Here is a 17,833-nt window from a genome sequence, read left to right as displayed (position 1 = left end):
GAGGCTGAATCGGATATCTGTGTGAGCTGGATGAAAACTAGAATCTGTGTTTTCTAGTTAAGACCATTTATGATATAGTATAAGATAGTAAGGTGCACCTGTAATTTTTTTAAACCTGTAATTGTTTTAAACCTGGACCCCATTTTAGAAGTATTGAAAGATGTAAATGTATGAGTTGCATTATCATAGGAACTAACCATGACATAGAAATGTGAAAATATTCCTGCAGGTTAAACAACTAATTGATTAGGTATGTTTGAGAATAGCATTGTGTGACTCGCAGATTCCACAAAAGGCATGGTTTGAAACCCACTTCTGACAACTTATTAGGGCCCGCATGTCATGCTGCTTTGTGAAAAGCAGTTGAAAAATAAATTACTTAAAGTAATGTAAATAACACCTAGTTAATATGAGTAGTGAATAACTATCGTATTTTTAACATTCTGCAAAAACAGCTAGTTGATGAGAGGATGAAAGAGAATTGCAAGAATCGCGCAATTTCACAGGCAAATAACAAAAGGTATCTCGGAACGCACAACTCGTCGGTCGTTGTCAGTGGATTGTTCTGGCGGGAAGAACAAAAATATAGTCTGCAGGGTAATAGAAGTCTCCGCATCTAATGTCAAGCCACAGGTCACAGGTGAGCTGCCTTGTTAAACCCTAAAAATAAATACAAAATATGTTTAATTTGGGATGTCACTCACAACGAAGCTGTGGCTTCCTTGAAAAACCAGCTTGCAAGGCCTGGTATACCCCAACAAAGACAAGACATTCTTTTTGGAAGTCGGTTTCTCAGAGCACTGCCTTAGCACTGGGTTGTACCAAAAATACGACCAAGACAAACGTGTGGTAGCTTATGCGAGCAAAACACTCTACCCTGCTGAACACCAATACTCGGACTGCGAAAAAGCTCTGCTGTCGACAGTCTGGGCAATCAAACACTTCACCAGTTATGTCGGCGGACAAAAGGTGATCATAGAAACATGTCACCTGCCCGTGACGTTTCTGAAAAGCCAACAAATCCGTGAGGGTGCTGTACACAACAGCAGGATAGCGACTTGGCTTAAGACTAAAAGATTGGTCTGACACCCGCACTTGGACGGTGCCGGACAGTATCCTGACTGTTACCATGATCCTTGGTCTTATTTCCCTTGTTGTGTGCACCTACTACGTACACAGGCGCACACGTGCAATGGAAGATCTAATGAGGTCTTATACCAGGATCACCCGTGGGACGGAAGCGATTCCGATGTTTGGAAAGTTGGCAATAGATCCTGGGGGCCCAGTCCCAGCCTCCTCTCCTGAACTCATTAGGTCAGCCCAGTAATGTGCCCAATGTAAGCATTGGCCTTTCCAAGTGCCTTACCTACCCACCTGCAAGTAGGATCACCCTAGACATGACATTAGAGACAATGCCATGATAGAGTCATTTAGCCAAGACCTTGGACATATACAGTGGGGCAAACAAGTATTTAGTCAGCCACCAATTGTGCAAGTTCTCCCACTTAAAAAGATGAGAGAGGCCTGTAATTTTCATCATAGGTACACTTCAACTATGACAGACAAAATGAGAAGAAAAAATATCCAGAAAATCACATTTTGGTGGAAAAAAAGTATTTGGTCAATAACAAAGGTTTATCTCAATACTTTGTTATATCCTTTGTTGGCAATGACAGAGGTCAAACATTTTCTGTAAGTCTTCACAAGGTTTTCACACACTGTTGCTGGTATTTTGGCCCATTCCTCCATGCAGATCTCCTCTAGAGCAGTGATGTTTTGGGGCTGTTGCTGGGCAACACGGACTTTCAACTCCCTCCAAAGATTTTCTATGGGGTTGAGATCTAGAGACTGGCTAGGCCACTCCAGGACCTTGAAATGCTTCTTACCGAGCCACTCCTTCGTTGCCCGGGTGGTGTGTTTGGGATCATTGTCATGCTGAAAGACCCAGCCACGTTTCATCTTCAATGCCCTTGCTGATGGAAGGAGGTTTTCACTCAAAATCTCACGATACATGGCCCCATTCATTCTTTCCTTTACACGGATCAGTCGTCCTGGTCCCTTTGCAGAAAAACAGCCCCAAAGCATGATGTTTCCACCCCCGTGCTTCACAGTAGGTATGGTGTTCTTTGGATACAACTCAGCATTCTTTGTCCTCCAAACACAACGAGTTGAGTTTTTACCAAAAAGTTATATTTTGGTTTCATCTGACCATATGACATTCTCCCAATCTTCTTCGGGATCATCCAAATGCTCTCTAGCAAACTTCAGACGGGCCTGGACATGTACTGGCTTAAGCAGGGAGACACGTCTGGCACTGCAGGATTTGAGTCCCTGCCGGCGTAGTGTGTTACTGATGGTAGGCTTTGTTACTTTGGTCCCAGCTCTCTGCAGGTCATTCACTAGGTCCCCCCGTGTGGTTCTGGGAATTTTTGCTCACTGTTCTTGTGATCATTTTGACCCCACGGGGTGAGATCTTGCGTGGAGCCCCAGATCGAGGGAGATTATCAGTGGTCTTGTATGTCTTCCATTTCCTAATAATTGCTCCCACAGTTGATTTCTTCAAACCAAGCTGCTTATCTATTGGAGATTCAGTCTTCACAGCCTGGTGCAGGTCTAAAATTTTGTTTCTGGTGTCCTTTGACAGCTTTTTGGTCTTGGCCATAGTGGAGTTTGGAGTGTGACTGTTTGAGGTTGTGGACAGGTGTCTTTTTTACTGATAACAAGTTCAAACAGGTGCCATTAATACAGGTAACGAGTGGAGGACAGAGGAGCCTCTTAAAGAAGAAGTTGCAGGTCTGTGAGAGCCAGAAATCTTGCTTGTTTGTAGGTGACCAAATACTTATTTTCCACCATAATTTGCAAATAAATTAATTCAAAATCCTACAATGTGATTTTCTGGATTTTTTCTTCTCATTTTGTCTGTCATAGTTGAAGTGTAACTATGATGAAAATTACAGGCCTCTCATCTTTTTAAGTGGGAGAACTTGCACAATTGGTGGCTGACTAAATACTTTTTTGCCCCACTGTATATAACATAGTCCAAATTGGATGATTAAGGTGTGGTAGACACATTTTGTATACTTTTATGTTTTTATTCCATTATTTTCTGTTTCATTTACTTTGGCACTTAGGAAGCAGTAGAGCCAAATGCCGCTCATTTGGTGAGGAAATGTAATGATCTATTGCCTGAGTGTTGTGCGTTATTAATGTCTGTCAAGATACTGCCTAGGTCCACTAGCCGGGATAACCGGACGACGGGCCAGAACACAGAGACAATTTTTGTTCTCACGTCAATGCAAAAAATAATCTTGTTTCAGAGAATGGTTTCGATCCATCGGCCTCTGGGTTATGGGCCCAACATGCTTCCGCTGCACAACTCTGCTTTCAGCCACTTCAGAAAAGACTAAACCTCACAATCCATGGCTTAGGAGGCCAGTGTCTTAGGCCACTGGGGATCTTTGTAATCAATATGACCAATACGAACTGATGGAAGAGGTAAAAAAAATGTATAATGGCACTTACACATGGAATGAAACTACGCATTTAAAAAAATATTTGTTCACACTTAAATGCTATAAAAAGCTTGTTAGCAGAAAATGTTTTCGATCCATCAACCTCTGAGTTATGGGCCCAGCACGCATCTGCTGCACAACTCTGCTTTCAGCCACTTCAGAAAAGACTAAACCTCACAATCCATGGCTTAGGAGGCCAGTGTCTTAGGCCACTGGGATTCTTTGTAATCAGTATGACCAAAACAAACTGATGGAAGAGGTATAAAACATTTTTTTAATGGCAAATACACATGCCCATTAAACTCCGCATTATTTTACATTTATGTTTGCACTTCAATGCTAAAAATAAACTGGATAGCAGAAAATAGTTTTGAGCCATTGACCTCTGGGTTATGGGTCCAGCACACTTCCACTGCGCCTGTCTGCTTTCAGGCAATTCAGAAAAGACTAGACCTCACAATCCATGGCTTAGGAGGCCAGTGTCTTAGGCCACTGGGGATCTTTGTAATCAATATGACCAATACGAACTGATGGAAGAGGTAAAAAAAAAGGTATAATGGCACTTACACATGGAATGAATCTACGCATTTTAAAAAAACATTTGTTTGCACTTAAATGCTATAAAAAGCTGGTTAGCCGAAAATGTTTTCGATCCATCAACCTCTGGGTTATGGGCCCAGCACGCATCCGCTGCAAAACTCTGCTTTCAGCCACTTCAGCAAAGACTAAACCTCACAATCCATGGCTTAGGAGGCCAGTGTCTTAAGCCACTGGGGGTCTTTGTAATCAATATGACCAATACGAACTGATGTAAGAGGTAAAAAACAAAATGTATAATGGCACTTACACATGGAATGAAACTACGCATTTAAAAAAAATATTTGTTTGCACTTAAATGCTATAAAAAGCTGGTTAGCCGAAAATGTTTTCGATCCATCAACCTCTGGGTTATGGGCCCAGCACGCATCCGCTGCACAACTCTGCTTTCAGCCACTTCAGCAAAGACTAAACCTCACAATCCATGGCTTAGGAGGCCAGTGTCTTAAGCCACTGGGGATCTTTGTAATCAATATGACCAATACGAACTGATGTAAGAGGTAAAAAACAAAATGTATAATGGCACTTACACATGGAATGAATCTACGCATTTTAAAAAAACATTTGTTTGCACTTAAATGCTATAAAAAGCTGGTTAGCCGAAAATGTTTTCGATCCATCAACCTCTGGGTTATGGGCCCAGCACGCATCCGCTGCACAACTCTGCTTTCAGCCACTTCAGCAAAGACTAAACCTCACAATCCATGGCTTAGGAGGCCAGTGTCTTAAGCCACTGGGGATCTTTGTAATCAATATGACCAATACGAACTGATGTAAGAGGTAAAAAAAAAATGTATAATGGCACTTACACATGGAATGAAACTACGCATTTTAAAAAAATATTTGTTGGCACTTAAATGCTATAAAAAGCTGGTTAGCAGAAAATGTTTTCGATCCATCAACCTCTGGGTTATGGGCCCAGCACGCATCCGCTGCACAACTCTGCTTTCAGCCACTTCAGCAAAGACTAAACCTCACAATCCATGGCTTAGGAGGCCAGTGTCTTAGGCCACTGGGGATCTTTGTAATCAATATGACCAATACGAACTGATGGAAGAGGTAAAAAGAAAATGTATAATGGCATTTACACATGGAATGAAATTACGCATTTTTTTTAAATATTTGTTTGCACTTAAATGCTATAAAAAGCTGGTTAGTCGAAAATGCTTTCGATCCATCGACCTCTGGGTTATGGACACAGCAGGCTTCTGCTGGGCCACAATGTTTCCAACCACCCCAGATGGGACTTGAACCCACAATTCCTGGCTTAGGAGGCCAGTGCCTTATCCATTAGGCCACTGGGGCACTGTCTACCTTTCACAACCAGTACGAACTGGTTATGGGCCCAGCATGCATCCGCTGCACAACTCTGCTTTTAGCCACTTCAGCAAAGACTAAACCTCACAATCCATGGCTTAGGAGGCCAGTGTCTTAGGCCACTGGGGATATTTGTAATCAATATGACCAATACGAACTGATGGAAGAGGTAACAAAAAAAATGTATAATGGCACATACACATGGAATGAAACTACGCATTTTTTACAAATATTTGTTCGCACTTAAATGCTATAAAAAGCTGGTTAGCCGAAAATGTTTTCGATCCATCAACCTCTGGGTTATGGGCCCAGCACGCATCCGCTGCACAACTCTGCTTTCAGCCACTTCAGCAAAGACTAAACCTCACAATCCATGGCTTAGGAGGCCAGTGTCTTAAGCCACTGGGGATCTTTGTAATCAATATGACCAATACGAACTGATGTAAGAGGTAAAAAACAAAATGTATAATGGCACTTACACATGGAATGAATCTACGCATTTTAAAAAAACATTTGTTTGCACTTAAATGCTATAAAAAGCTGGTTAGCCGAAAATGTTTTCGATCCATCAACCTCTGGGTTATGGGCCCAGCACGCATCCGCTGCAAAACTCTGCTTTCAGCCACTTCAGCAAAGACTAAACCTCACAATCCATGGCTTAGGAGGCCAGTGTCTTAAGCCACTGGGGGTCTTTGTAATCAATATGACCAATACGAACTGATGTAAGAGGTAAAAAACAAAATGTATAATGGCACTTACACATGGAATGAAACTACGCATTTAAAAAAAATATTTGTTTGCACTTAAATGCTATAAAAAGCTGGTTAGCCGAAAATGTTTTCGATCCATCAACCTCTGGGTTATGGGCCCAGCACGCATCCGCTGCACAACTCTGCTTTCAGCCACTTCAGCAAAGACTAAACCTCACAATCCATGGCTTAGGAGGCCAGTGTCTTAAGCCACTGGGGATCTTTGTAATCAATATGACCAATACGAACTGATGTAAGAGGTAAAAAACAAAATGTATAATGGCACTTACACATGGAATGAATCTACGCATTTTAAAAAAACATTTGTTTGCACTTAAATGCTATAAAAAGCTGGTTAGCCGAAAATGTTTTCGATCCATCAACCTCTGGGTTATGGGCCCAGCACGCATCCGCTGCACAACTCTGCTTTCAGCCACTTCAGCAAAGACTAAACCTCACAATCCATGGCTTAGGAGGCCAGTGTCTTAAGCCACTGGGGATCTTTGTAATCAATATGACCAATACGAACTGATGTAAGAGGTAAAAAAAAAATGTATAATGGCACTTACACATGGAATGAAACTACGCATTTTTTAAAAATATTTGTTGGCACTTAAATGCTATAAAAAGCTGGTTAGCAGAAAATGTTTTCGATCCATCAACCTCTGGGTTATGGGCCCAGCACGCATCCGCTGCACAACTCTGCTTTCAGCCACTTCAGCAAAGACTAAACCTCACAATCCATGGCTTAGGAGGCCAGTGTCTTAGGCCACTGGGGATCTTTGTAATCAATATGACCAATACGAACTGATGGAAGAGGTAAAAAGAAAATGTATAATGGCATTTACACATGGAATGAAATTACGCATTTTTTTTAAATATTTGTTTGCACTTAAATGCTATAAAAAGCTGGTTAGTCGAAAATGCTTTCGATCCATCGACCTCTGGGTTATGGACACAGCAGGCTTCTGCTGGGCCACAATGTTTCCAACCACCCCAGATGGGACTTGAACCCACAATTCCTGGCTTAGGAGGCCAGTGCCTTATCCATTAGGCCACTGGGGCACTGTCTACCTTTCACAACCAGTACGAACTGGTTATGGGCCCAGCATGCATCCGCTGCACAACTCTGCTTTTAGCCACTTCAGCAAAGACTAAACCTCACAATCCATGGCTTAGGAGGCCAGTGTCTTAGGCCACTGGGGATATTTGTAATCAATATGACCAATACGAACTGATGGAAGAGGTAACAAAAAAAATGTATAATGGCACATACACATGGAATGAAACTACGCATTTTTTACAAATATTTGTTCGCACTTAAATGCTATAAAAAGCTGGTTAGCCGAAAATGTTTTCGATCCATCAACCTCTGGGTTATGGGCCCAGCACGCATCCGCTGCACAACTCTGCTTTCAGCCACTTCAGCAAAGACTAAACCTCACAATCCATGGCTTAGGAGGCCAGTGTCTTAAGCCACTGGGGATCTTTGTAATCAATATGACCAATACGAACTGATGTAAGAGGTAAAAAACAAAATGTATAATGGCACTTACACATGGAATGAATCTACGCATTTTAAAAAAACATTTGTTTGCACTTAAATGCTATAAAAAGCTGGTTAGCCGAAAATGTTTTCGATCCATCAACCTCTGGGTTATGGGCCCAGCACGCATCCGCTGCAAAACTCTGCTTTCAGCCACTTCAGCAAAGACTAAACCTCACAATCCATGGCTTAGGAGGCCAGTGTCTTAGGCCACTGGGGATCTTTGTAATCAATATGACCAATACGAACTGATGGAAGATGTAAAAAAAAAAATGTATAATGGCACATACACATGGAATGAAACTACGCATTTTTTAAAAATATTTGTTCGCACTTAAATGCTATAAAAAGCTGGTTAGCAGAAAATGTTTTCGATCCATCAACCTCTGGCTTATGGGCCCAGCACGCATCCGCTGCAAAACTCTGCTTTCAGCCACTTCAGCAAAGACTAAACCTCACAATCCATGGTTTAGGAGGCCAGTGTCTTAGGCCACTGGGGATATTTGTAATCAATATGACCAATACGAACTGATGTAAGAGGTAAAAAAAAAATGTATAATGGCACTTACACATGGAATGAAACTACGCATTTTTTTAAAATATTTGTTCGCACTTAAATGCTATAAAAAGCTGGTTAGCAGAAAATGTTTTCGATCCATCAACCTCTGGGTTATTGGCCCAGCACGCATCCGCTGCAAAACTCTGCTTTCAGCCACTTCAGCAAAGACTAAACCTCACAATCCATGGCTTAGGAGGCCAGTGTCTTAAGCCACTGGGGATCTTTGTAATCAATATGACCAATACGAACTGATGTAAGAGGTAAAAAAAATTTTTATAATGGCACTTACACATGGAATGAAACTACGCATTTTTTAAAAATATTTGTTGGCACTTAAATGCTATAAAAAGCTGGTTAGCCGAAAATGTTTTCAATCCATCGACCTCTGGGTTATGGACACAGCACGCATCTGCTGGGCCACAATGTTTCCAACCAACCCAGATGGGACTTGAACCCACAATTCCTGGCTTAGAAGGCCAGTGCCTTATCCATTAGGCCACTGGGGCACTGTCTACCTTTCACAACCAGTACGAACTGGTTATGGGCCCAGCATGCATCCGCTGCACAACTCTGCTTTCAGCCACTTCAGCAAAGACTAAACCTCACAATCCATGGCTTAGGAGGCCAGTGTCTTAGGCCACTGGGGATCTTTGTAATCAATATGACCAATACGAACTGATGGAAGATGTAAAAAAAAAAATGTATAATGGCACATACACATGGAATGAAACTACGCATTTTAAAAAAATATTTGTTCGCACTTAAATGCTATAAAAAGCTGGTTAGCAGAAAATGTTTTCGATCCATCAACCTCTGGCTAATGGGCCCAGCACGCATCCGCTGCAAAACTCTGCTTTCAGCCACTTCAGCAAAGACTAAACCTCACAATCCATGGCTTAGGAGGCCAGTGTCTTAAGCCACTGGGGGTCTTTGTAATCAATATGACCAATACGAACTGATGTAAGAGGTAAAAAACAAAATGTATAATGGCACTTACACATGGAATGAAACTACGCATTTTAAAAAAATATTTGTTTGCACTTAAATGCTATAAAAAGCTGGTTAGCCGAAAATGTTTTCAATCCATCAACCTCTGGGTTATGGGCCCAGCACGCATCCGCTGCAAACTCTGCTTTCAGCCACTTCAGCAAAGACTAAACCTCACAATCCATGGTTTAGGAGGCCAGTGTCTTAGGCCACTGGGGATATTTGTAATCTATATGACCAATACGAACTGATGTAAGAGGTAAAAAACAAAATGTATAATGGCACTTACACATGGAATGAAACTACGCATTTTTTAAAAATATTTGTTTGCACTTAAATGCTGGTTAGCCGAAAATGTTTTCAATCCATCAACCTCTGGGTTATGGACACAGCACACTTCTGCTGGGCCACAATGTTTACAACCACCCCAGATGGGACTTGAACCCACAATTCCTGGCTTAGGAGGCCAGTGCCTTATCCATTAGGCCACTGGGGCACTGTCTACCTTTCACAACCAGTACGAACTGGTTATGGGCCCAGCATGCATCCGCTGCACAACTCTGCTTTCAGCCACTTCAGCAAAGACTAAACCTCACAATCCATGGCTTAGGAGGCCAGTGTCTTAAGCCACTGGGGGTCTTTGTAATCAATATGACCAATACGAACTGATGTAAGAGGTAAAAAACAAAATGTATAATGGCACTTACACATGGAATGAAACTACGCATTTTAAAAAAATATTTGTTTGCACTTAAATGCTATAAAAAGCTGGTTAGCCGAAAATGTTTTCGATCCATCAACCTCTGGGTTATGGGCCCAGCACGCATCCGCTGCAAAACTCTGCTTTCAGCCACTTCAGCAAAGACTAAACCTCACAATCCATGGCTTAGGAGGCCAGTGTCTTAAGCCACTGGGGGTCTTTGTAATCAATATGACCAATACGAACTGATGTAAGAGGTAAAAAACAAAATGTATAATGGCACTTACACATGGAATGAAACTACGCATTTAAAAAAAATATTTGTTTGCACTTAAATGCTATAAAAAGCTGGTTAGCCGAAAATGTTTTCGATCCATCAACCTCTGGGTTATGGGCCCAGCACGCATCCGCTGCACAACTCTGCTTTCAGCCACTTCAGCAAAGACTAAACCTCACAATCCATGGTTTAGGAGGCCAGTGTCTTAGGCCACTGGGGATATTTGTAATCTATATGACCAATACGAACTGATGTAAGAGGTAAAAAACAAAATGTATAATGGCACTTACACATGGAATGAAACTACGCATTTTTAAAAAATATTTGTTGGCACTTAAATGCTATAAAAAGCTGGTTAGCCGAAAATGTTTTCGATCCATCAACCTCTGGCTTATGGGCCCAGCACGCATCCGCTGCACAACTCTGCTTTCAGCCACTTCAGCAAAGACTAAACCTCACAATCCATGGCTTAGGAGGCCAGTGTCTTAAGCCACTGGGGGTCTTTGTAATCAATATGACCAATACGAACTGATGTAAGAGGTAAAAAACAAAATGTATAATGGCACTTACACATGGAATGAAACTACGCATTTAAAAAAAATATTTGTTTGCACTTAAATGCTATAAAAAGCTGGTTAGCCGAAAATGTTTTCGATCCATCAACCTCTGGGTTATGGGCCCAGCACGCATCCGCTGCACAACTCTGCTTTCAGCCACTTCAGCAAAGACTAAACCTCACAATCCATGGTTTAGGAGGCCAGTGTCTTAGGCCACTGGGGATATTTGTAATCTATATGACCAATACGAACTGATGTAAGAGGTAAAAAACAAAATGTATAATGGCACTTACACATGGAATGAAACTACGCATTTTTAAAAAATATTTGTTGGCACTTAAATGCTATAAAAAGCTGGTTAGCCGAAAATGTTTTCGATCCATCAACCTCTGGCTTATGGGCCCAGCACGCATCCGCTGCACAACTCTGCTTTCAGCCACTTCAGCAAAGACTAAACCTCACAATCCATGGCTTAGGAGGCCAGTGTCTTAAGCCACTGGGGGTCTTTGTAATCAATATGACCAATACGAACTGATGTAAGAGGTAAAAAACAAAATGTATAATGGCACTTACACATGGAATGAAACTACGCATTTAAAAAAAATATTTGTTTGCACTTAAATGCTATAAAAAGCTGGTTAGCCGAAAATGTTTTCAATCCATCAACCTCTGGGTTATGGGCCCAGCACGCATCCGCTGCAAAACTCTGCTTTCAGCCACTTCAGCAAAGACTAAACCTCACAATCCATGGTTTAGGAGGCCAGTGTCTTAGGCCACTGGGGATATTTGTAATCAATATGACCAATACGAACTGATGGAAGAGGTAAAAAAAAAATGTATAATGGCACTTACACATGGAATGAAACTACGCATTTTTAAAAAATATTTGTTCGCACTTAAATGCTATAAAAAGCTGGTTAGCCGAAAATGTTTTCGATCCATCGACCTCTGGGTTATGGACACAGCATGCTTCTGCTGGGCCACAATGTTTACAACCACCCCAGATGGGACTTGAACCCACAATTCCTGGCTTAGGAGGCCAGTGCCTTATCCATTAGGCCACTGGGGCACTGTCTACCTTTCACAACCAGTACGAACTGGTTATGGGCCCAGCATGCATCCGCTGCACAACTCTGCTTTCAGCCACTTCAGCAAAGACTAAACCTCACAATCCATGGTTTAGGAGGCCAGTGTCTTAGGCCACTGGGGATATTTGTAATCAATATGACCAATACGAACTGATGGAAGAGGTAAAAAAAAAATGTATGATGGCACTTACACATGGAATGAAACTACGCATTTTTTAAAAATATTTGTTCGCACTTAAATGCTATAAAAAGCTGGTTAGCCGAAAATGTTTTCGATCCATCAACCTCTGGGTTATGGGCCCAGCACGCATCCGCTGCACAACTCTGCTTTCAGCCACTTCAGCAAAGACTAAACCTCACAATCCATGGCTTAGGAGGCCAGTGTCTTAAGCCACTGGGGATCTTTGTAATCAATATGACCAATACGAACTGATGTAAGAGGTAAAAAAAAAATGTATAATGGCACTTACACATGGAATGAAACTACGCATTTTTAAAAAATATTTGTTGGCACTTAAATGCTATAAAAAGCTGGTTAGCCGAAAATGTTTTCGATCCATCAACCTCTGGCTTATGGGCCCAGCACGCATCCGCTGCACAACTCTGCTTTCAGCCACTTCAGCAAAGACTAAACCTCACAATCCATGGCTTAGGAGGCCAGTGTCTTAAGCCACTGGGGGTCTTTGTAATCAATATGACCAATACGAACTGATGTAAGAGGTAAAAAACAAAATGTATAATGGCACTTACACATGGAATGAAACTACGCATTTTAAAAAAATATTTGTTTGCACTTAAATGCTATAAAAAGCTGGTTAGCCGAAAATGTTTTCAATCCATCAACCTCTGGGTTATGGGCCCAGCACGCATCCGCTGCAAAACTCTGCTTTCAGCCACTTCAGCAAAGACTAAACCTCACAATCCATGGTTTAGGAGGCCAGTGTCTTAGGCCACTGGGGATATTTGTAATCAATATGACCAATACGAACTGATGGAAGAGGTAAAAAAAAAATGTATAATGGCACTTACACATGGAATGAAACTACGCATTTTTAAAAAATATTTGTTGGCACTTAAATGCTATAAAAAGCTGGTTAGCCGAAAATGTTTTCGATCCATCAACCTCTGGCTTATGGGCCCAGCACGCATCCGCTGCACAACTCTGCTTTCAGCCACTTCAGCAAAGACTAAACCTCACAATCCATGGCTTAGGAGGCCAGTGTCTTAAGCCACTGGGGGTCTTTGTAATCAATATGACCAATACGAACTGATGTAAGAGGTAAAAAACAAAATGTATAATGGCACTTACACATGGAATGAAACTACGCATTTTAAAAAAATATTTGTTTGCACTTAAATGCTATAAAAAGCTGGTTAGCCGAAAATGTTTTCAATCCATCGACCTCTGGGTTATGGGCCCAGCACGCATCCGCTGCAAAACTCTGCTTTCAGCCACTTCAGCAAAGACTAAACCTCACAATCCATGGTTTAGGAGGCCAGTGTCTTAGGCCACTGGGGATATTTGTAATCAATATGACCAATACGAACTGATGGAAGAGGTAAAAAAAAAATGTATAATGGCACTTACACATGGAATGAAACTACGCATTTTTTAAAAATATTTGTTCGCACTTAAATGCTATAAAAAGCTGGTTAGCCGAAAATGTTTTCGATCCATCGACCTCTGGGTTATGGACACAGCATGCTTCTGCTGGGCCACAATGTTTACAACCACCCCAGATGGGACTTGAACCCACAATTCCTGGCTTAGGAGGCCAGTGCCTTATCCATTAGGCCACTGGGGCACTGTCTACCTTTCACAACCAGTACGAACTGGTTATGGGCCCAGCATGCATCCGCTGCACAACTCTGCTTTCAGCCACTTCAGCAAAGACTAAACCTCACAATCCATGGTTTAGGAGGCCAGTGTCTTAGGCCACTGGGGATATTTGTAATCAATATGACCAATACGAACTGATGGAAGAAGTAAAAAAAAAATGTATGATGGCACTTACACATGGAATGAAACTACGCATTTTTTAAAAATATTTGTTCGCACATAAATGCGATAAAAAGCTGGTTAGCCGAAAATGTTTTCGATCCATCAACCTCTGGGTTATGGGCCCAGCACGCATCCGCTGCACAACTCTGCTTTCAGCCACTTCAGCAAAGACTAAACCTCACAATCCATGGCTTAGGAGGCCAGTGTCTTAAGCCACTGGGGATCTTTGTAATCAATATGACCAATACGAACTGATGTAAGAGGTAAAAAAAAAATGTATAATGGCACTTACACATGGAATGAAACTACGCATTTTTAAAAAATATTTGTTGGCACTTAAATGCTATAAAAAGCTGGTTAGCCGAAAATGTTTTCGATCCATCAACCTCTGGCTTATGGGCCCAGCACGCATCCGCTGCACAACTCTGCTTTCAGCCACTTCAGCAAAGACTAAACCTCACAATCCATGGCTTAGGAGGCCAGTGTCTTAAGCCACTGGGGGTCTTTGTAATCAATATGACCAATACGAACTGATGTAAGAGGTAAAAAACAAAATGTATAATGGCACTTACACATGGAATGAAACTACGCATTTTAAAAAAATATTTGTTTGCACTTAAATGCTATAAAAAGCTGGTTAGCCGAAAATGTTTTCAATCCATCAACCTCTGGGTTATGGGCCCAGCACGCATCCGCTGCAAAACTCTGCTTTCAGCCACTTCAGCAAAGACTAAACCTCACAATCCATGGTTTAGGAGGCCAGTGTCTTAGGCCACTGGGGATATTTGTAATCAATATGACCAATACGAACTGATGGAAGAGGTAAAAAAAAAATGTATAATGGCACTTACACATGGAATGAAACTACGCATTTTTAAAAAATATTTGTTCGCACTTAAATGCTATAAAAAGCTGGTTAGCCGAAAATGTTTTCGATCCATCGACCTCTGGGTTATGGACACAGCATGCTTCTGCTGGGCCACAATGTTTACAACCACCCCAGATGGGACTTGAACCCACAATTCCTGGCTTAGGAGGCCAGTGCCTTATCCATTAGGCCACTGGGGCACTGTCTACCTTTCACAACCAGTACGAACTGGTTATGGGCCCAGCATGCATCCGCTGCACAACTCTGCTTTCAGCCACTTCAGCAAAGACTAAACCTCACAATCCATGGTTTAGGAGGCCAGTGTCTTAGGCCACTGGGGATATTTGTAATCAATATGACCAATACGAACTGATGGAAGAAGTAAAAAAAAAATGTATGATGGCACTTACACATGGAATGAAACTACGCATTTTTTAAAAATATTTGTTCGCACATAAATGCGATAAAAAGCTGGTTAGCCGAAAATGTTTTCGATCCATCAACCTCTGGGTTATGGGCCCAGCACGCATCCGCTGCACAACTCTGCTTTCAGCCACTTCAGCAAAGACTAAACCTCACAATCCATGGCTTAGGAGGCCAGTGTCTTAAGCCACTGGGGATCTTTGTAATCAATATGACCAATACGAACTGATGTAAGAGGTAAAAAAAAAATGTATAATGGCACTTACACATGGAATGAAACTACGCATTTTTAAAAAATATTTGTTGGCACTTAAATGCTATAAAAAGCTGGTTAGCCGAAAATGTTTTCGATCCATCAACCTCTGGCTTATGGGCCCAGCACGCATCCGCTGCACAACTCTGCTTTCAGCCACTTCAGCAAAGACTAAACCTCACAATCCATGGCTTAGGAGGCCAGTGTCTTAAGCCACTGGGGGTCTTTGTAATCAATATGACCAATACGAACTGATGTAAGAGGTAAAAAACAAAATGTATAATGGCACTTACACATGGAATGAAACTACGCATTTTAAAAAAATATTTGTTTGCACTTAAATGCTATAAAAAGCTGGTTAGCCGAAAATGTTTTCAATCCATCAACCTCTGGGTTATGGGCCCAGCACGCATCCGCTGCAAAACTCTGCTTTCAGCCACTTCAGCAAAGACTAAACCTCACAATCCATGGTTTAGGAGGCCAGTGTCTTAGGCCACTGGGGATATTTGTAATCAATATGACCAATACGAACTGATGGAAGAGGTAAAAAAAAAATGTATAATGGCACTTACACATGGAATGAAACTACGCATTTTTAAAAAATATTTGTTCGCACTTAAATGCTATAAAAAGCTGGTTAGCCGAAAATGTTTTCGATCCATCGACCTCTGGGTTATGGACACAGCATGCTTCTGCTGGGCCACAATGTTTACAACCACCCCAGATGGGACTTGAACCCACAATTCCTGGCTTAGGAGGCCAGTGCCTTATCCATTAGGCCACTGGGGCACTGTCTACCTTTCACAACCAGTACGAACTGGTTATGGGCCCAGCATGCATCCGCTGCACAACTCTGCTTTCAGCCACTTCAGCAAAGACTAAACCTCACAATCCATGGTTTAGGAGGCCAGTGTCTTAGGCCACTGGGGATATTTGTAATCAATATGACCAATACGAACTGATGGAAGAGGTAAAAAAAAAATGTATGATGGCACTTACACATGGAATGAAACTACGCATTTTTTTAAAATATTTGTTCGCACTTAAATGCTATAAAAAGCTGGTTAGCCGAAAATGTTTTCGATCCATCAACCTCTGGGTTATGGGCCCAGCACGCATCCGCTGCACAACTCTGCTTTCAGCCACTTCAGCAAAGACTAAACCTCACAATCCATGGCTTAGGAGGCCAGTGTCTTAAGCAACTGGGGATCTTTGTAATCAATATGACCAATACGAACTGATGTAAGAGGTAAAAAACAAAATGTATAATGGCACTTACACATGGAATGAAACTACGCATTTTAAAAAAATATTTGTTTGCACTTAAATGCTATAAAAAGCTGGTTAGCCGAAAATGTTTTCAATCCATCAACCTCTGGGTTATGGGCCCAGCACGCATCCGCTGCAAAACTCTGCTTTCAGCCACTTCAGCAAAGACTAAACCTCACAATCCATGGTTTAGGAGGCCAGTGTCTTAGGCCACTGGGGATATTTGTAATCAATATGACCAATACGAACTGATGGAAGAGGTAAAAAAAAAATGTATAATGGCACTTACACATGGAATGAAACTACGCATTTTTAAAAAATATTTGTTCGCACTTAAATGCTATAAAAAGCTGGTTAGCCGAAAATGTTTTCGATCCATCGACCTCTGGGTTATGGACACAGCATGCTTCTGCTGGGCCACAATGTTTACAACCACCCCAGATGGGACTTGAACCCACAATTCCTGGCTTAGGAGGCCAGTGCCTTATCCATTAGGCCACTGGGGCACTGTCTACCTTTCACAACCAGTACGAACTGGTTATGGGCCCAGCATGCATCCGCTGCACAACTCTGCTTTCAGCCACTTCAGCAAAGACTAAACCTCACAATCCATGGTTTAGGAGGCCAGTGTCTTAGGCCACTGGGGATATTTGTAATCAATATGACCAATACGAACTGATGGAAGAGGTAAAAAAAAAATGTATGATGGCACTTACACATGGAATGAAACTACGCATTTTTTAAAAATATTTGTTCGCACTTAAATGCTATAAAAAGCTGGTTAGCCGAAAATGTTTTCGATCCATCAACCTCTGGGTTATGGGCCCAGCACGCATCCGCTGCACAACTCTGCTTTCAGCCACTTCAGCAAAGACTAAACCTCACAATCCATGGCTTAGGAGGCCAGTGTCTTAAGCCACTGGGGATCTTTGTAATCAATATGACCAATACGAACTGATGTAAGAGGTAAAAAAAAAATGTATAATGGCACTTACACATGGAATGAAACTACGCATTTTTTAAAAATATTTGTTGGCACTTAAATGCTATAAAAAGCTGGTTAGCCGAAAATGTTTTCGATCCATCAACCTCTGGCTTATGGGCCCAGCACGCATCCGCTGCACAACTC

At 41.7% G+C, this 17,833-nt stretch overlaps 8 non-coding genes across 8 annotated transcripts; all 8 read right to left on the bottom strand.

Annotated features, from left to right (window-relative positions):
* Nucleotides 1-5,341: 5,341 nt before the first annotated feature.
* On the bottom strand, nt 5,342-5,414 carry trnar-ccu. The gene has a single exon. It is a non-coding gene; the product is annotated as a tRNA-Arg (tRNA).
* A 1,753-nt stretch (nt 5,415-7,167) lies between these two features.
* trnar-ccu lies at nt 7,168-7,240 on the bottom strand. The gene has a single exon. It is a non-coding gene; the product is annotated as a tRNA-Arg (tRNA).
* A 2,450-nt stretch (nt 7,241-9,690) lies between these two features.
* trnar-ccu lies at nt 9,691-9,763 on the bottom strand. The gene has a single exon. It is a non-coding gene; the product is annotated as a tRNA-Arg (tRNA).
* Nucleotides 9,764-11,797: 2,034 nt separating this feature from the next.
* trnar-ccu lies at nt 11,798-11,870 on the bottom strand. Its single transcript has one exon. It is a non-coding gene; the product is annotated as a tRNA-Arg (tRNA).
* Nucleotides 11,871-13,621: 1,751 nt separating this feature from the next.
* On the bottom strand, nt 13,622-13,694 carry trnar-ccu. Its single transcript has one exon. It is a non-coding gene; the product is annotated as a tRNA-Arg (tRNA).
* Nucleotides 13,695-14,886: 1,192 nt separating this feature from the next.
* trnar-ccu lies at nt 14,887-14,959 on the bottom strand. Its single transcript has one exon. It is a non-coding gene; the product is annotated as a tRNA-Arg (tRNA).
* Nucleotides 14,960-16,151: 1,192 nt separating this feature from the next.
* trnar-ccu lies at nt 16,152-16,224 on the bottom strand. Its single transcript has one exon. It is a non-coding gene; the product is annotated as a tRNA-Arg (tRNA).
* A 913-nt stretch (nt 16,225-17,137) lies between these two features.
* Nucleotides 17,138-17,210, bottom strand: trnar-ccu. Its single transcript has one exon. It is a non-coding gene; the product is annotated as a tRNA-Arg (tRNA).
* Between the last annotated feature and the right edge of the window lie 623 nt (nt 17,211-17,833).

Source organism: Oncorhynchus mykiss, unplaced genomic scaffold (genome assembly GCF_013265735.2).
Source record: "Oncorhynchus mykiss isolate Arlee unplaced genomic scaffold, USDA_OmykA_1.1 un_scaffold_348, whole genome shotgun sequence".
In the NCBI taxonomy this organism is placed as follows: Eukaryota; Metazoa; Chordata; class Actinopteri; order Salmoniformes; family Salmonidae; genus Oncorhynchus; species Oncorhynchus mykiss.
Note: the sequence above shows the minus strand (reverse complement) of the source record. Positions and strands in the feature narration are given on the sequence as shown.